Raw genomic sequence first — 19,985 nt, 5'->3', positions numbered from 1 at the left:
CATTAACAATAAGACATTAATATTAGGCATTACACCAACCTCGAATCAAGCAAACATCTTTGATCAGACACTCAAACAACAAAATTGGCTAAAAATTAAAAAATCAAGATAGTCTTTGAACTAATATGCTTTTCATATTACTTAAAGAGGGGCATTTGGAGACACCTAAAAATTTGCAAAGACCTAAAATAATGCAAATTTTGATCAAATGATGAAAATTAAGGACATAATTAGATAACAGAGGAAAATAACAAACTTTCAAATCAATGGCGACATCAAGTCATTAATCAATCAAATCACCTATCAAATAAAAAAGGACTTAAATCACTTTAAAAAGAGGAAAAACAATTCATAAATTTATAAAATAAAATAATAAAAAAGGAAAAAGGAAAAGACAAAATTTGAAAATAAATTAAACATTTAATAAATCAATAAAATCAATTTATCCTCTCAAAAGTGAAAATCCTCCTTTTTACATTTAAAAGAATTGAAAAATCCTCTTTTATCCTTACAAACTTACTCTATTGGGTTCTTCCTCTTGGTGCCTTATGAGATATTTACAGTTTCACCATTACCCTCCAGTCAAAAGTAAATTCATAATCCTTACCCCAACCCCCTTTTGAAACCTTATAAATAGGGGGAAAAATCAAGAGTGAAAGGACCTAGGTTTTAGGCATCTGCATTATAGGAATATTTAGGGTTATCATCTCTTTTAGCATTATTTTTATAGAGAACTCATAACATTTTGATATCATTTTAGCATTCATTTCATGTCATTTAATATCATTTAGGCTCACACATGCACACATTTCTAACATTTTATTGTTATTATCTTTACATAGTCTGCATTTTCATATAGATCTAGCATATACTTTGATAGATCTGCATTCATAGCATACTCTCATTCTATAACTATCACTAAAATGTTGGTCTAAAAGAAATATTAGCAGTTATAGTTAGGGAAACATGGGATATTCCTAGAGTCTTTTTTAACAGTGATTTCTTGGGTCTAGTTTAGCTCATTTTTATTTCGATTGCACTTTTCTCTAAAGTCACATAAATATATGCATCCGTTGTGTACAATGACCAATATTATATTTTATTTGTTGATGATTACTACAGAATAATGATGGTAATGTTTCTTCAAGAAAAATCTAATGCATTTCAATTGCTCAAGTGTTATTTGGCTATAGTTGAAAAGGAAATGGATAAAACCCTAAAGTTTTTAAGATTTGATAGAAGAGGTGAATTTAAATCAAGGAATTCAACATATTGTACAATGATAGAGGAATCAAGAGACATATCTTAGTACCAAGGACCCTTCCATAGAATGGTGTAGCTGAAAGAATGAATAGGTCAATCATGGACTATGTTAGGACATTAATGATAGAGAAGAATGTTTCACAAAATACTAGAGAAAAGATGTAAGTACAACTATTTATACTTTGAACCAAGTACAAGTCAAGAAAGGTACAAATGTTACACCTTTTGAGTTATGGTATGGATATGTACCTAATGTGAAGTATTTCAAAATATTTGGAAGAAAATATTATATACTGATAGATATGGAAAAATTGATGCTAAAAGTGATTAAGGCATATTCTTACAATACTCCACTAAAAGAAAAGTATATAAATGTTTGAATTCTAACACTAAAAAAGTTGTGGAAAGTGAAAATATTAGAGTTGATGAATATGCAAAGAAGAATGAAGTTGAATGCAAATAAGAACCTAAAAACTACAATAATTGTGTATATGTCTATGAAGGAGATCCTTGTACTCTACCTGAGCTTGAAAAGAAAGTTGTTGAGCAATAGTGGCCAATGAATGCTAAGTCATAGTAGCAGAATGCCAAGTATTAGGTAGTTGGAGCTGAGTGTCAGGAAGTGATTACCAAACAACTAGAAGTAGAAATGGATATACAAGAAGTTCTACTTGAAGTAAATTTACAAGGTGGACCCGATGAACCTTTGCAAGAGGAAAGAAGAGTTGAACTTGTACTAGCAAAATATGTAAGAAGAAATCATACACCAGGTAAAATCATTGGAAACAAAAATTTAGGACTTATGACAAGAAAAATATTGAGGAGTGATACAAGCTTACTATGTTAATGAGCCTAGATAAGTCAAAGATGCACTTCAGAATGAATATTGTATTGCAATGATGAATGAAGAAATTGAGAAAATAGAGAAGAAAAAGACTTGGACGTTGGTACCTAGACCAAAGAACAAGAATTTTATTGGTACAAAATGGGTATTCAGAAACAAGTTGAATGAGAAAGGTGAAGTCATAAGAAATAAATCAAGACTCGTTTATAACAAATATGTACAAGAAGAAGGAATAAACTATGGGGAGACATTTTCCCCATGTCATATCCCCATTTTAAGATAGAATTTTAATATTAATTAGATAATACAATTTTATTAAATAAATAATGATAATAAAGTTAAATTAAAATAATACTAAAATATAAAAAACAAAAAATAATTTTTTAATCTATATTATCAATTAAATAACATTTAGTATTTTAAACAATAAAAAATATATTATAATGAATAAATTAATTAATTAAATTAAATATAAGGGATAATATTGTAGAAAGTATGTTAACTTTCTAAATAGGATTTAATAATAAATAATAATAAACATAGATAAGTAAGTAGATAATAATATATCATAGAATAATATAAATTAACTAAATCTAATGAAAAGTCAAGAGATATTTAACACATAGACACAACTCCTCAAAATTAAGATATAAAGGGAGGAGAGTTTATTTTAGAGAGGGGAAAAAGAAGAGGAGAATGAGGAGTTTAAAGCGGAAAATTGGAAGAGGAAAGTAATATGAAGAAAATAGGGAAGTGACTTTCTAAAATGGTATCAATGATATTGAAAGGATGTGAACTTTTAAAAGGATCATAATTATGAATAGTTGTGACTCTTCAAAAATATTGTAATTATAGAGTATTCAGACTTTTCCAAATGATTTTAGTTATGAAGTGTTGTGACTTTTTGAAAGGATTATAACCATAAGTGTTCTATCTTTTCAAAGTATTTTTATTATGAAAGGTTGTGACTCTTGGAAAAGAAGGAATGAAAAATATACATTTTATCCTTTTCTTATAATTAGAAAAGGAAGAGTTTTAGATAGTAAATATAGAGTTGAGATAACCTAGAAGGAATAATCCATTGATGGGCCTACTAAGGTGATATAGCCACATGGACCAAGCAAAGAGGAAGGTAAGAAATGTATGTTTGTGGATTATATTTGTTTAATTATGTTTATGAATTGATTTATATTAATGAATCATACTTGTGGATAATTTATACATACATGTGTGTGTGTGTGTGTGTGTGTGTGTGTGTGTAAAGGTGGAATTTGAAATGGATAACACACATGACTTAATGGTTAATGGTTTAAGATCAAGATAGTCCAATTTTAGATTTAAATAATCTTAATATTCATTAAAGGTTACTTGATCAATAATATCTCTTATGCAGACAAGATTTGAATTCAAAATGGATAACAGACATGACTTAATGGTTAATGGTTTAAGATCAAGATAGTCCATTTTTAGATTAATAAATAATATTAATGTTCATTAAAGGTTACTTGATCAATGAAATCTCTTATAGGGAGAATATTTGATCATAATTTCTATAGTGGAAGTATAAAATATGGGTGTAGCCTTCCATTTGGTTGACACCATGAAGTAGATCACAAAGTCCCACTATCAGTATCAGAGATGGTTATAACTACCCATTTGACTGACACAATAGAGATGGACACATAGTGTTGGTATTAGAGATGGGTGAAATATCTATTTGGCCAAATTCTACCTAAAATGATATGTCCTCTATAATGTTGGTATATGAGAAATTTTATCTCCATCTAACCAATATTATTGAGGAAATATAATGGTAAGAATATTTTGATGGTTTCAACATATGCATATGTGAACCTTAAGGGGTGTAATCTAGAAAAGATAGTTGAATAACTAAGGGTTAGGAAACTTGATCTAGATGCATCTTTAAGCTTGGGAAAGGATATTGTTGGATCATGAGATGAGAATCAAGGATATTGTTGGATCATGAGATGAGAATTAGAATGAAACTAAGGATATTAATGAAGATCCATTACTGAACATAGAGGAAATGAATTTTTGGGTTGCATGGTAACTTGAGGTGTTGCTATCAATTTCCAAGAGGGAGATTGTTGGAAACTACAATTGCAACAATTGTTATGTTTCCATTGATGTGAAACCTTACTAGTGAGATAGTTGTTACCTAAGTAGGTTTTCATATCATTTGATTAATGAAAAGGATTTGAAAATAAGAGATAACAAAAAGACCTAGTGGAAAGATTGAGTTGTGTGGAACTATGATGGCCACTTGATTAGTTGGCACATTGGAAAGATAATATGTTGTTTAATCATTAAATTAAGTGGAGAAGATATTTGAATTGAATCCTAGTTGAGATAATCAATGGAAGACCAAATGCATAGACTAAACTGAGAAAAAGAGAAATAAATCAAGGAACTTATAGTTGAATCTCAGTTGTGCTAGTGTCTATCAAGTAACAATAAAAGCCTAGAAAATATAGTGTTGACCGAGTATCAGTAAATATTGAGTATTAGAAAAGTTAGACCAATGCTGAAAAAAATAGTTAGTATTAACCAAGTTGTTTAGTGATGACCGAGGCAAAGGAACACAATATTAACTAAGTGAAAACATTTCATAGTCTATGAAGGAGTTATAATTCCCAACCAACATAGTTGATGCTTTGGATTGGTGAAAGTATGTGAAGGATTAGTATTGATGAGCTAGAGAATTTGATTCATGATCAACTATGCTTGAGCATTCCTATGCATGGATTCATAGAGAAGTTTTGAGAAGTATCTAGAAGGAGGAGGAGGAAACAAAATGATGGAAGGATTTGATGAATCTGACCTAACCCTAAGATCAATAATGATGTTTAAGTTGAAAAAGATCAAAGCTACCTATTTAAGGAGGTATAAGGATAACCTAAAGAGGTTAAGTAGTTTTTGATTCTATGAAGAGATATGAAGAGGTGAAGTGTGATTTCTTGAAGGGTTTCTAAAAACATTAGTGATGGAGATATCAATAAAGTCTAGTTAGTGGATCAATAGATGAGTTACATTGTGATCTATATTTGCAAAGTGAATTGCATTTATCAAATAAACCTATTGCGACTTATTAACCATTGTATCAATTAAAATCTTTTAATCAAGGTTGACCTAACAACCATTTTTAAATCTTTTAATCAAGGTGAAATTCTAATGGGATGTTGTTAAACCCTTTAACTAGGCCACTCCTAATAGGGTAATTAAATCTTTTAATAAGGTCACATCTAACAATGTGTATTGTAACCTTTAACAAAGTTGGCTCTTAACCATGCTCACTTTAGAAGAGTGACAAATTGATAGCATGTTACTGGTATTTTTCCCAAATTGGGTCTCCATGTTAAATATTGGTGGCATACTTATGTTAATAATATTTGGTGGGTTTTATTGTTTATTTCTTTACATTTTTTAAGTAGGTTACTATTGGGACACTAAACTGCAAGTTTATCTTACTAATTAAGATGTTATAGAAATCAAGTGGACTAATGAATAAATATGAGTTATTAAAAAAGGTTAAAAGTTTATTTGGAACATCTGGACCTAAGGATAACTGATTTACCCATCTGTAAGTTATCATAAAATCATTCTGACATCACCTTCTTCTCTTCTTTCTTTATATTGAGTTTTGCATGATTTTTATATGTTTGTTACTAGTGGTAGCTCAGTTGGCTTAGAGGTCTCAACTTGTTTGAGTTCTATTAGAGTAATTTGAGGATTAATTAGTCCTAGTGATATTTCACTCTTAGTGACTATTACACTACAAATGGTTGCATATTTAGGTTTCCTTAGCAGATTAGAGGGTTGAAGTTAATGGGTTATTCGTATAATTATTCAACAAATCCCTCAAACTCTACTTATACTCTACTAGGGCCAACAAATGCAATTTTCTTCACTTTTCCTTTGTTGTTTACATCTATCCTAGTTAGAGCCTTAGTTTTTTTTGTAGGCTACTATGTGCACATAAAATCTATTTTATCTATAATATAATCCAACCTTTGATTTCTCTTTCAAACAATTCTCTTTGTTTTCCTGTTGTTATCAATGCAACATTTTCTTGAGTCAAGAATTCAATGATGTATGCTCCCACATACATTTATCTCTCTATTGTGGTATATTTTGGCCTAACCTTTGATATTGAGTCATTGAGAATTCCTTTGAACTAGGATACCCTAGTTCATCATTTCTTTTTGATGACTTCTTTCATTTATTATGTCATCATTGGAAAGTGGAGGAGTAGGATTGCCACCTCTTCTTATAGGTTTCATTGTTCTTGATGATGATTTACCTATAGATGGGTTTGGTCTAGTCTTTGCATGTATTAGTTTTCTTTGATTACCCTTCAAGTTTCTTCTTCTTTTTCTTATCTTCCGTGAGGTTGACTCTCTTCCTGAGTTGGCATTCCTTTCTTCACTCTCACTTTTTGGAAGTTACAAGCTTGGTTTCAATTGATTTATTCCTTTTTATTTCCTTCTTGGATTCCTTCTTATTTTTGTCCTTGTCCTTTTCTATTCTAGTGTTGGTACTCCTTCTCATTGCATTGGTACCATGTACTAGTAGCTTGTTGTCAATATTTATTGATAGTATCAATTCAATGGCATTCCTTGATTCTTTCTCTATTAGTTCATACTAGAATGCTATGAGCTAGTGGGTTCTTAGCTTCACAATTTGTATTATGATTGTGTTTGTCCATACTAGGAAACATACCTAATTTATTTATTCTTCTACTATGGTAAAGGGCATCCTTTCCCTTTTTCTCATTATATCCCTAAACTTATCAAAATATTTTTTGAATATATTATATCTATTATCTCCTAACATCATGTAATATTTATAATCTCTTTCATAGATTGGCTTATCCTTAAACCAATAGATTACACCTTGTCCTATAAATTGGTGTATAAAGTAGAAGATTATGAATACTAGGAGAGCTCCAAATTTGAATAGATATACCTTAAGATTTTCTTTGATCTTTGTCAAGTTCAATAGTAGAATCTCATATAGCCATCCACCTAAATCAAGTGGGGCACATTTTTCAATTATTTAGTACATTGTATGTTCTAATCCACATAGTATGTTGTTGGTATTTCTTGAAAATATATTTTTTATGCAAGAAAAATTCATTTCAAGGTCAGGTATTTCATTAATGGTTAGTGTTTATCCTTCCTTCCTTGCTCTAGTCACCCTTACAACTTGATCAAGTGTAACCTTTCCTATGTTTAGCCCCACTCATGTGTCTTTGAGTCTTGTTACCCTAAGAATCACCTGATTTGAAATTTCATAGGACCTATCAAGATGTCAAGACATTTGTATTTTCCATGTTCTCTATTTAGTATTAGTCTCACCTAGTCCTCATGAATAAAATTAGGGATTTCTATTATGTGGTACAATGTTGTAATCATCAAGTGTCATACTTCTTTCTTCAATATACCATCCTTTAGGAATATAGTGAATGACTTATACACCTTGTCTAATCCTAGATCTACAATTTTTTCCCTCATATAATCACTAATATCTTCTACTAGTAGAACATCTGTAGGTAGGGAGGATAGTGTGAATGTCTGGTTTCCTACATCTCCCTTTAGTGAGGTAATCACATATTCTAGTTATGTCAATTCTTCATTGCTGACAAGCTAAATCTTGTGAATATTTTCAACTATGATTCTCTTTGTTCTTTTCTAAAAGTTGGCTCTTTTTCCTTAAATTTTTTACTCACTAGTGTTAGGAAACTTCATCGTAGGTGAAATGACATGAAATTGATTTACTAGGTTTTCTCATATTTTTCTTAATTCAAGAATTTGGGTTTACAAAGTCATTAATCAACCCCTACTTAACCTATTTATATCCTTTTATGAGCTACCATTAGGTTAAGATTAATAAGAAATGGTAAACACAATGGTTACCTACCTATCCTTTCATAATTAATGTTGATGATCGATGCATTCAAGGTCATAATCTCAACATTCTCTTTTCTTAATATAGACTCCTTATGCTTATTTCATGCAACCTTCCACTAATTTTGAAGAGGGGATCAATGTATGATATGTTCTTTGGCATGCAGCCCATATATATATATATATATATATATATATATATATATATATATATATGTTAAGCTCAAATCAACTTAGTTTTTCATAGAAGTCTCACTAGCAACATGTGAGCTTCTTACTTCTTTAGACTTGACCTCATTTCTTTAATTTGCTTTCCTTTCCCATATCTTTTTGAATTATTTTTTTCTTCCTCCTTGTCCACTATTTTTTCCTTTCCCTTATTTTCCAAGTTGTGTACTTGGACTTATTTTCTTGATCTATAATCTTCAACTAGATGACCTATCTTACTATAGTAGTAATAGGTCATGTTGGTTTTGAGTGGTTCCTTCTACTGGTTCTTATTTTGTAGTGATCAAATGTATGTACCTTTTTGTCATAACTTGAACATACATCTATGTTGGATCTATTCTTACAACCTAGATTTGAGGTTTTCTAAGATGAATGATTTTTCCATTCTCTTGATATACATACCTCTACCTTGTGTTTGTACTTGTTATAGTAGTAACCATACCCATTAAACCATTTCTCACTAGAATGAGATTTGCACTCTCAAGAGGAGTGACCATACTAATTAAATGTGTCATATTAACTATAGAAAGTATATTGTGCATTTGGTGCAACCTTTCTATGCCAGCATACATTTGAGGTGTAACCTAATTTTCCATAATAATGACAAGTTAGTTTCTTAGACTTCTTACCTTTAGATGATGTTTTCCCTTGCCCTTTTTTGGTCTATTTCTTTCTCTCAAATATCTCACCACTTTTAGTCTTGTTGTCTCCTTCATAGTCAAGACTAGTTGTGCTCTTGGTCTTCCTTTGAGATTTGAGGTGCTCATCTATCTTCTTAGAGATTTTGTTAAACTTTCTCAACTTCTCATTCCTCTGATTGGTTCTTCTTCATTCCTTAGTTAGTCTTTGAATCTTCTCATCCTTTTTTCTAGCATTCTCTTCATCTTTTTGTGTTCTATGGCTTCACTTAGTGTTTATGTAGCTTTCTCTAGTTCATATGCAACATTGATTTTTTTCTTTTTGTGCTTGACTCGGTCTCTCTGATGCTTCTTCTAGTTCATTCTTTAGTTTTACAAAAAATTGATTATCTTCTTGTTGTCAATCATGAGGTCAGAGATAGTTTCTTTAGATCCATCTAAGCCACTTTCCTATTCCATCTACTAAATTATTTCTTGACTCTTAGTTAGTTTCTTCATAAGCTTCTTTCCTTTCACTAATGACTCTCTTAAATTTTATTTTAGATCCTCTATAGTGTCAAGAGATTCTTCATACAACTTCTTGTACTTTATGACTTCTATTTGATATACCCTCAAGTTGTGAGGCTTTCAACTATTAGGGTCCAAGATCTAATACCAAATATTGGCCCCTACTAGTATCGTGGAGGGAGGGGGGGAGGGGGGCGGTGGGGGTGGTGAATTAGTACTAACTCTAAAATTGGTTATTTTCTAAGCTTTCTGAGTATACTAACTAATAGCCACTTGAGTTCTAACACAATTATAAATTCAATAAGATATAAACAAGTACACTCACACACAAAAGAATTCATCAATGGACATAAAGATTTTGTACGTAAAAACCCTCGATGTGAGGATGAAAACCACAATGGGTAATATACTCATTGTCCTTTAACTACAGATAAAAGGTTTCCTAGTTAAGAGATACAACTTGTTCCTTTTGAGAGCTCATTATATTAAGAATTTCAGTAACATGTTAGGATTATAATCAACCTACTAAGACTACCTAGTTACAAGATTTAGCACTCATTCTGAGAGACACCTTATTAAAGGATTTAAGATATTCTTGCTACTAAAGCATACTTGGTTAAGATCTTATAAGATGATTACAATTGTTAGAGAGAAATTAAATGGGATCTAAAATGTATAGCACTTCTTTCTTGATAGACCTCCAGTAAATACCTTTTGAGATGTCATAATACCCTCTTTCCACTTGGGCACACTCTATGATATCCTTCTATATCACTCTATTTTTCTCTTCTTTACTTGCCCCTGTCTATAATGCATACTTATACTTTTTGTTAGATGTATCTTTGTCGATTGATCCTCTTCTTAATATCTTTCATCTTTCATTATATTCTTCCTTCTAACTAGCTTAGTGTACCATTCTCACCCTTTGAATTATCTTCACAGTTATTTTTATTTTCTTACACCAAATCTCTCTATTTCTTTAGCATCATTCTATATACACAAATAACCTATTTTTAATGTGTGAAATCTTATTTTTATCTATGGGTGTTAAAACCCTAAGAGATTATCCTACTCAAATCAGTGAATTTGGATTTTGAATTCAAACTACTAAATGGTTCATAGGAAACTTATGACACCTATGATGTAGGGTCTAGACTGGTAGTGTTGTCCATCTATTCTGAGCCTCACCTCAATTTAGTTGTCCTTTCTGCACTCTTCTATTCTTGTTAGAATAAAAGACAAATTTGAATATGCCTTCTTTGCCATGTCATAGTGATGACTCTTTGTGTTGATTTTGATAGTCTTTGAATTGTCTTATTCTCTTATGTAGATCGATGAAGATGTCTACATTTTCCCATGAGATGGTGTATTATCCTTGACGATTTACCAATCAATGAAGATACAATTACACCAACTACTCTTCATTATACCAATGTGAATGATTGTATCAACATATAAGAATTTGATTTAAAAAATTACAAGTTTGATTTGAGATGTTAAATGTGGTTACTATGTTATTGATCTAAAAGTTTATAAAGTTTGAATTGGTACTAAAGTGCTTTTAGGGCCTTGAGGATAACTAGATATTGTACCATCTTATAAATGGACACATTTTCCTTTTAAGACCTTTTATCTCTGTCTTCATAATTCCCTCTTTAGACCATGGATATGCATGTGCTCAATCTCATTTTCACCTCTATATTCCTCCTCTTTCCACCCTTATCTTTTTGGAACCCACCCCTTCTTTCTATGACACCTAGGACTTGACCTCTAGGACCAAGTCAACTCAAGTAGACCTAATCTAAACTTGGTCAACCCAACCCCTAATATTTCTTGAGCTTAGGGTTTGAAAGACCTCAAGAGTTTAATTAGTTTTTTACCATTACCCTGTTGGCCTATATTTTTTCTCACCTAAAAAATCATATATAAGGAGACTGAGGATTCAATTTTATATCTTATTCATTCAAAGAACTCTAGAAATTCAATCTCTTTCCCTCCAGTGAAGATTTCTATATTTTGTATTCAAGGAGTTCAAGTATTCAAATTTCTCAAGCATTTTAGCAAGGGGATTCCTATCTAGCACAGAAGGATCCTTTGTGAGAATTTCCTCTTCAAGATCTAGCTTATTCGTAGCCATCAAGGGATGTGATCTATATTAAAGCATTCATCATATTCTTTATTGATTCACTTTTGTATCCATGGCACCATAATAGCATTATAATAGATCCATTGCAAAGAGTAGAGATACTCTACATTCCTAATTTAATATCTACATTGTATTTATTATTGGAATTCTTTAACTTGGGGGGGAGGGGGGCACAGGGGGCGAATCAATTATCCAAGGTACAAATGTATAAATAAAACCTTTCATAGCTTAGTGAAACCATAAAACATTTATCATCATGTGTGCATCCATAAGATTAAGCAATCACTTAAAAAATTGTAGGTTACTATCAAATAAATTTGTAGAAATGTAAACATGAAATGTAATAGATTCAAAAAAACACTTGACACAATGATTTATGGGGAAACCCAAATTTGGAAAAACTACCAGTAACATGCTACTTTTTCTCACTCTTCTAAAGTGATGCCCTGTGAAAATCCAACCCTATTAAAGGTTACAATGCACACTATTAAATGTGACTTGACTAAAGGATTTTAATCACCTTGTTACGAGTGAGCCTTGTTAGAGGACTTTAGACCATTTAATTAGAATGTCACCTAGTTAAATGACTTACAAATAACTATTATGTCAACCTTAATCCAAAGTATTTTCCCTAGACCGATACAATTATTAGAGAGTAACAATGAGGCTTGATCTGATAACAACTTATAATTCCATTTGTAGATTACGGATCTCTATTTTAGTCCTCCATTCTACTTGGCTTTCACACACTTTAGCTCTAATAGCTTTTTCACCCTTCAAGCATCCATACCCTTAAGCCCTTTTGCTTAACTTTCTAATGACTCTTCACTTAGGTCACTTAATGAAGCAATACCCTAGACTCCTTGTCTTCCTTAGGTTCTCACACATGACAACCCTTTCTTCTAACCAACCATCCCTATAAATAGAGAGTTAAGATATTTTGTTGTCCATTCTCCATTGTCCAATTCAGGGTTAGGATAGATTAGGTAGGATTCAATTAATTTACACCTCATTCCATTTCATTTCTAGAAACTTCTCCTTACATCCTCTTTGAATTTTCTTCAAAATGGTTTACTATGAATTTTGTGCCATGAGCTCATCAATCGTATCTTCCACCTGGTTCACACAATCCAAGAAAATAAACTTGTTATCTCAGATCCATCAAATTCATGATCTTTCTAATAATGTTGACACTTAGCATTTACTTGCTTCTAATGCTTAGCACAAACTACGTTGCTTGACATCCTCTAAAAAATCACTCGACATGAACTAAAGTTTACTAGTGCCTGACATCAACTAAACTTTACTCAACATCCTATTTTTTGGTTGAAATACACTAAAATAAACTTTTACTCTACTACAACTAATTTTCTACTCGGCTTGCACTAACCTTTCTCAACACCTACTATTCATTCGATCAAGCTTGATAGAAAAACTTTATTTAACTTGTTCTTCTAAGCTTGCTTAGTGTAACCAACCTTTGCATCCTTAAGTAGATTAGCAATGCACTATGATATCATTGTCTCAACTAATTCTTGTACTTATTTTCATATCATGACTCAAACATTCCTCTAGGTGCTATTATTACATCATTTGATCAAATCCTATTCATCAATCAAATAAGTGATAGTACTCAAATCATATAAGTAGTTGTCTTATCAAAAAAATAGTAGGTTTGACATCAGTGACAAAACAATGATTGAAACACATTTATCATACTTGTATTAGTCTATTTTCAACATTTACATACATATAAACAAGGTGATTCTTAACATTTATCTTGTCTTTGAGTCATTTACAATTAAATTTCTCAATTATGATTAATTCCTTAACCTAGGGCTTGACCAAGGAAAGACCTCATCAAATCCCAACCCCCAAACATTTCTTTCTATGTTAATTTGGAGGTTGGGAGTAAAAAGGATTATGGATTTGGAACTTACTATTTATAATCTTTCTATATTTGCTAGTTATAGATCATCGAACTATGTCAACCTGGTTATAAAACATCTTCCCATATCAACCCAATCCTCCAATCTTAGATTCTAGGGAGATTTCTAGGTTTTTGTTTCCTTTCGTCATTTTATTCCAAGATCCATAGATGGATATTTAGATATGGTTTAGATCTATGAGTTTTGGAGCAAAAATACATCTTCCTCTATGTATTTCAAGGTAGTTTATTTATATTTTATTTCCTTTCATATCTTTACCCTAGATATATATATTAATTAGGTTAACAGTGTTTTGATAACATCAAGATTTATATTATTTAAGCAATTAGTTCAATTCCACATTCACACTGTCCTATTAAAGGCCAAAGAGAGTACATTTTCTTGTATTGCATTCCTCCTTGTAATTTGAATTTAGTATTAGCTCCCTTCTTCCATGGGATCCTAGCTAATCTAATTTTGGTCATAAGTGGAATCATACTTGAAAATTCCCCTCTTTCCCTCACATACATATTTGGATGGCTTAGTGACCCCATAAAGTGAAGTCTTGTATCTTATTAAAGTGCTTCCATTTTACTATTAAACATTTTGGTGAACCTGACGAGTCCCTCCTTTTGGTGTTAGATTATTCTAAGGGTTTGCCTTCTTTTAGTGAACTAGACTTGTACCCCTTTCTTTTTGGAGTTAGATTATTTATTTTGAGGTTTTATTTTATACAATTAGATTTGGCTATCTTGTGTGTGGTTAGATATTTCTTATATGATCTTTATTACACTTTCATGGTTAGATCTCATTAGGGTTTCCTTTTGTGATGTCCTCTTTAATGAGATTAATTATATGAAGTCCAACCTATAGCATTCCCATTATATGAAGTCATAAACTCATGGGCTCTTTTGATCATGATTCCTCTTTTCTTTCTAAGACTTGTGATGATACTCAAATATTTACTTGTGACCTTATTAATATAATAGAGCATAAATATTCTCACTCATCCCATGATGATGATTATAATTTAAGAGTTCCTCCTTCATAAGTTGATAAGCTTTCTAGTGAATTTGATAAGTTGTAAACTTTTCTTGCTCAAGAAAATTAGAATCTAGATAGCATTTTTATTATTGAAGCTCTTAAGAAGCTTTTTAATAATGATTCTACTAATATTTCTATCTTGCATGGTATATCTCACCTTATTAATGCTCATTCTAAATCTTTGACAAAATATGCTCAAGAGATGGGATATCCTCTTGCTTCCACAACCATTGAACCTTACATCCTAAATTCCACCACTCTTTTTAGCATAGCTACATATGCTACACTTCTTATCACTACTTCTACCCAAGTGTCCACTCCTTTAAGTGTTGGTCTTTACAACCTTTTACTTCCCGTGAGTATTCCTTCTACTTCCATCTCTTCTTCATTACCTTCATATAATATGGTTCCTTTTACTTATTAGAATCCTTTACCTATTCACTCTAATCCTTTTTCATCATCTTTAAATATTCCTTCTACTTTTTATTTCATAATTCATTTAGAATACCTATTCCTACTAGTGTTTTCTCTTATCCTACCATTAGTACATTGGTTCAAATTGTCACTGCTTTATAGCAACAACTCTCTTAATTAGGTCAATCTAAGTACAATATTCCTACATGTGATATTGCTAATCCCTTTTTCGTAGATATAGTTTGTGTTGTTATTCCACACCATGTTTCAATACCTCTTCTTGAGACTTATAATGGTAAGGGAGATCCTATAATTCATATTAAAACTTTCCAAACTATATTTAGTGATTTGTCTCAGGATTATAGGCTTATGGTTATGTTTAGAGCCTTGAAATGGTATTCCTCTCTACCTCCTTATTCTATTGATTATTTTTAGGCTCTTTCTAATTATTTCATTCAACAGTTTCAAAATAATATTGGTCCTCAAAATTCTTTAACTGATATAATGCATTGTAAGCATAATGTTAAAGAGAAAGTTACTGAATTTATTGGTAGATTTAAACATTTGTATGCTCATATCTCATATCATATGCCTAATCATGATATTCAAAATATCTTTATTTCTAATTTACCAAAAGGCATTAGGGATAATATTCTCCTTTCTAGGTGTACCTCATTTTCACCTCCATGTGCAATGCTTCATCATTACCAGTTACAAGTGAGTCAACTTGAGAGCTTTGTTACCAATTTTTATCACTATGCAAATTGTTACAAATGTTGACCTATCTCAGAAATCCAGGGTGCTAGCCATGACCCATATTCCTATATTATTCATAATTTCCATACATGCATGAGAGGGATATGTAAAATGTTGGTGTTAATTTTCCTCTTCTATCCCCTTATATTCACAGGGTTTATACTTAATCAAAGTTAAGTTGAAATCTTCCACTTCATGCTTGTTTGCATGATCAAAAGTAGCTATGGTATAACCATCAAAAGGATGGTGATGGTGTAAAGAGGTCTTCTCAATAGTCAAGGTTATGGTTTTCACATAGTCACAAGTGGTCAAGCTAACCAGGGGTTCAGAGTGGTGATGCAGTGAAAAGACTTTCATCACATCATCACAGGAGTTAAAGGCTTAACTAGAGTTTGGGCCATAATGAAACAATTGATTTGATTTCTCATTTGCATGAGTTAATGATCAAGTTAAAAATTAAGCTTTGATCTTGTGAAATAGCAGGCCAAGTGCTTTTGAAATCCTTTAGTTGTAGCAACACAAGGGTCAATTTCAAAGGGGAATCCATCAAATGAAAGTAGATCAATTGAATCAATGCATTCCATCAAAGGGCTTCAAATATTTTAAGTCATGACCATGTGAAAGATCAATGAGCCATACTAAAAATAAGTGCATCATAGGGTCACTGAGGTTCAAGCTAACTAGGGGGCTAGAGTGGCAATGTAACAAAAAGACTCTCATTGCATCATTGCAGGATGATAATTCTTAACTAGAGTTTAGGCTGCAATATAGTGATTTCTTTGATTGCTCATTCATAAGAGTTAATGGTTGAGTTAAAGATTAAGTTTTCAAGCTTGTAAAAGAGTCAAGGAAGTGAAGGTCAAAATTGGGTGCACCATCATTGGTATCAAAGATATAGTCACGCTTTAAGTCATGATAATACGAAAGGTATGTTTGTGGTTAAGTTTATGAAGAGGTCACAGCATCATAGAAATTTCATGTCATACTCAACTTTAAGTTGTGAAGGGGTGAAAAAGGTAATTGAATGGCTACATAAATTCACATGGTTAGAGGGTTGTAAAACCCAAACTATGAGGATAGTTTGAAACATCATTTTCATGTAATCCTAGGGTCACATTGGTTAAGAAGATGATAGCTGAAATAACTTGTGACCTGATGAATAAACTAAAAGTAATCATGAAAAAATTTGTACACTCAATTGAGTGGTTAAGAATAATGCAAGCAAGGAATTTTGTGACATGGTGATAGAGCATGAAAATAAGGAGATTGCAATTTTTTTGGCTGAACTTAATAGTTAGAGAAAAGATGTGTGAAGCCATGAAAGGTTAAAATTTAACATGGTTATAGCCAAAAATAAAGAAAAGAGATAAAAAACTGTGAGGCTTGATAAAGGTATAATAGAGATTAAGTGCATCTTTGCAAGTCAACCTATTCAATAAGAAAATATAGCTTGGAGGATGTGAAATGGTGACAAGGTGGTGACCCCAACCTATCAAAAAGTGACACATGACTCTTGCTAGTCAACTAGAGATTGAGTGAAGGTGGTAGAAAATAATGGTTTCAAGTTTTAAATTTTTAGAGCTAGAACAATGAGATTTGGAGATCTAATTTTAGATGGAATAAAGAAGAAGGAGAGGTCTAAATGAAATTAGATATTTTGAATAGCCCTAGAAAAGACATGAAGTAGTGGAAGTAGTTGAGGATGTCAGCTCTATCAGTGGAGGTAGTTGAAGGTTTCCATGATTAAAGGCATTAGAGGACAAATAAAATTAGTTTAAGGATTCTATAGTAGTTGTGTCTTGGCTAATCTCGCAACCATCTTCTTAGTTTTACCTGAATACAGAAAATGTAAAAATATAAATTTTTGAAAATATCTCTATATTCTTCCAATAGTATTTTGATATGTGTGTGCCCTCCCATATGAAGCTTGTTGCAACCCTTCTCCTTATAAGGATTCCCAAGATGTGGAAACAAGACTGGGAAGTTGGATTTTTATGTAAAAGATAGTGTCATCATAATTTCATAAGAGTCCTTCATAGCATTTTTCTACAGATTACTTTGCAACTAGTCTTCATGAATTTTGTGGAACTACCTTTGAAGCTTAAATAAACAAATAGTTTAGAAGACCTTCTTGTGTCCAATTTTTTTGTTTTGAGCACTAATCTAATATAACTCTTTATGGTTTATTTTGAATCCATGAGTTTGTGTCTCAATTTTATCTGCAAGTGAAGTTTTGGAATATTCATATAGGTTGCAAGTCATGAAATTATGCTTTATATCAGGTGGTTAACTATGAATATCATAATTCCCCTAAGCATCTTGTCAGAAGTATATCCTTCTTGTGAAATATTTATGTATGAGTTTTGTGAGGTCAATATTTTGCTCACCTTAAGTGTTCAAAAATGTTTCATTGTGTCAGGCTAGCAATATTATCATCTTAATGTTTTGGTGTATCACCTCATGTTTACTTTTCAGCATTTATATTCATGCAAATCTTTCTATCCCTTTCCCTCCCAATTTTTTGGTCATGTTTGAAGAAAAAAAAGGTGAAGTGTCATAAGGAACTAGCCTAGAACCCCAAGATTCACTCCTAACCTTGGTACACTGACTACCTAGGAGTGTTTCCATGTTACTCGAAGTGACTAAATTTTATAATTCATTTGAGAGGAAACTTTTAGAGATAACAAGCTCTACTTTGATGGCTCCTATTTATAGTGATAAGAATGATGCCACTGAAAATTTAAATAAGTTCTCTAATCCCAAAAATTTCATCAAAATCAAGTTCACAAATATAGTTGATGATCAAATGGCTATTACATCCCAAGGTACAACTACTTTTTCCTTTGTATTTCATTTGAATCATTAGTAGACTAAACTATCTAAGCCTTTATCTAAGGTGATGATTAAGTTGATCCATGCCTGTGTTCTTAAAAATCCTCTTATTCATCTTATTGATCATAGTAAATTATTTCCTAAACTTTCTATCAATATAATCATAAACTAGGTCATGATACTCGAAAGTGTCATGGTTTTAAGAATTCTATTTAGGACCTTATTGATTCTAAGTCTATATATATTGATGCTCAAGTTAATAACATGAATAAGTCTGTAGCACCACCTAATCAAAATTTGTAGATTTATATTAATCCTTGACCTTCTCACTCAACAAATATTATTAATCAACCTTCTTCTTATCACCATATTTATTATGATGACAAGATAAAAGAAGAAAATCATGTGATTAATCATGTTGAGTTAGCAACTCAACCTTTGATTTCTTCTCCACCCGAACCTCAAAAAACACCTATTATATTACCTTTAGTCAGTTTGATAGGTTTGAGGCACCTAATGGTTCTCTTTACATTACTGCAAGAGTTTCTCATATCTTTCTCATGGTACTTTGGTTGATCCTTCCTTTGTTATGACTATTATCATAGAAGAAGACCATTTTAAGAAACAATTACATAGAGATATTTATGATTCAATTCCTATATGGATTCAAACTTGTAATTGTCTCATTTATCATCCTCAAGGTTCTATCAATATGACGGTTACTTTATCAAGGGAATCTACTTTTTTCTAACTTTTTTGCTATTCCTTCTTCTAGTCAATTTCAAGTTTAGCTTGGTATTCCATGGCTTTCTTCCATTCAATTCATAGCTTTTCCTACTCATAAATGTCTTAAATTTCCTTATGATATAAACATTATTACTATTAATTATTCTCTTTATAAACCATTGCATCCTAGAGATTGTGCTAAGATTGATTTTTTACTAGCCATCCTATCTTGAAATACCACATACTTATCCCAATCATCTCTATAGAAATTATCAAAGACATAAAGTAGACAAGATCATTGAGTTGAGTCTTCCTAAGGGTTGTTCACCTACACTTATCTTTCATATTGCCCCTTCCACTTCTAAACTTGCTCCTTGATCTAATTAGGATCTAGGACTATTACAGAGGAATGCTAATTTATTATATAGAATTAATTTAAAACTTTTAACGAATCAAATTAACGTAAATGAAATAAGAGAACAACAAGATTAAGTTGATAAAAGAGACAATGAGAGAAAGAAGATGCAAACAATTTGATCTCGGAGTTCATCCGTATGGACTACATCTCTGGGTCTAGCTCCAATAGGGGGACCAATCCAATTATCTCCAAAAATTAGGTACAAATGTTTACAAAGTCATTCCTTTGAAGTACAACAACATCACACTGTTTCAAAGTATAGGAATAAACACTTCAAAAATCTCCCTTACTCTCAGCACTTCGACGTTCTCTCC

The sequence above is a fragment of the Cupressus sempervirens genome, chromosome 2, assembly GCF_028749045.1.
Source record: "Cupressus sempervirens isolate cs-2001-9-10 chromosome 2, ASM2874904v1, whole genome shotgun sequence".
NCBI lineage: Eukaryota > Viridiplantae > Streptophyta > Pinopsida > Cupressales > Cupressaceae > Cupressus > Cupressus sempervirens.
This window is presented reverse-complemented; position numbering follows the sequence as displayed.